Source organism: Cicer arietinum, chromosome 6 (assembly GCF_000331145.2).
Source record: "Cicer arietinum cultivar CDC Frontier isolate Library 1 chromosome 6, Cicar.CDCFrontier_v2.0, whole genome shotgun sequence".
NCBI lineage: Eukaryota > Viridiplantae > Streptophyta > Magnoliopsida > Fabales > Fabaceae > Cicer > Cicer arietinum.
This window is the reverse complement of record NC_021165.2, coordinates 7,800,861-7,802,344: the sequence shown is the minus strand read 5'-3', so window position 1 is coordinate 7,802,344 and position 1,484 is coordinate 7,800,861.

The window sequence follows — 1,484 nt, the reverse complement described above, 5'->3', positions numbered from 1 at the left end:
GATATAAATCAATTAAAGTAAATTGACTATATTTTTAACGTGTTAATTATAATTATTTTTTTTTTATATTTAGGATTGAAAACATAAATGAATTAGTAGTTTATGTTAAAACATATTTTAATATAAAAGTGTGATTTGTTAAAAATTGCTTAAAAGAAGTGTAAATTACTTTAGAATAATCTTAAAATGATGTGCCATCGTGAGAACAAGTAATACTTATGCAACTCGGATGCTTTATTTGAAACAGGAGAAATATATAGGAAAGAAAGGCGATGAAGGAAAAGATGGGCAAAATAATTAGAGAACCTTTACCTGTTTGGTTGCAAAGAAAGACGGAGAGAAAAGGTGGATCCTACATACCTAAAAAGGTGAGTAGACTTTTATTTGTGTAAAATGGCTTCAATATATAACCTTCTTTACATTTTTTATATTTAAGAAAACTTTAAGAAAAAAAGTATAGATATATAGTTGCATTTTTTTATCTCAATTTATTAAATTATAAGCACTTTACACCCTCATTTAATTTAATTTATTTTGTAATTTTCCTTTTTAATATAATTAAACTTTTAAAAACAGTAAGAAAATTTAACAATTGGAAAGAAAAAAAATCAATAATTTAACTTTTTAAAATCTCTCGAATAACCTATACTAACTACAAACTATGTACTAAAAAGAAATGGATAACAAATAGATAAATTTTCATTGCTTATGTGTAATTTGTGCTTAAGATTTTCTTAAGTAATCCTTCAAAACTTTCATATGAAAGACTTTTACTAATGACTTCATTCGAATTATTATTCTTCACTCACAAAATACAATTGATCATATATATATACGTCGATCTAGCTTAAAAATTACTCTTTCTATTTTCAATTTTATCTCTAATTTTTTTTATATTATACATTTTAAGAGTCATTTTGAAAGTATTCCATTTTCTTATCTTTTATTAACAACACAATTAAATTAAAGAAAAAGATTTTTTTTTACTTTCTCTCCAACTAAACAATTAAATAATTTATTATATTTTCTTTTTACATTTCTTTCTTTTTTTCTTCTCACATACTTTTATAAAAATAATATTATTAAAACACAATATCTGATATAATAAAACACAAATACAATATTTAAGTTTCATGTCATACAAAATATGTTCCAATAATATTAGTTATTTTATAAGCCAACCAAAAATAGCATAAGTATTTTAAGGCTTCTCAATCAGAATTCAGAAACATATTCGCACGGATCCCAAGTCAATGAGAAGTGAGAACCGACGTGTTGTAAACGTGTCTCATTGTAAAAAGAGTGATCCTACTTAACTTAGCACTTTGGGACAAGACCTATACACGTTGCTAGACACTACACGTGGGATTTGTTAGGGCAAATTTATAACTTTTTTAATTTATTCCTCTTTTCTCCTATGCGTATTTAAACAAGAATTTAAACGTTGACGGGAAAATGAATGGTATACAAAGGAATTAGGGAAG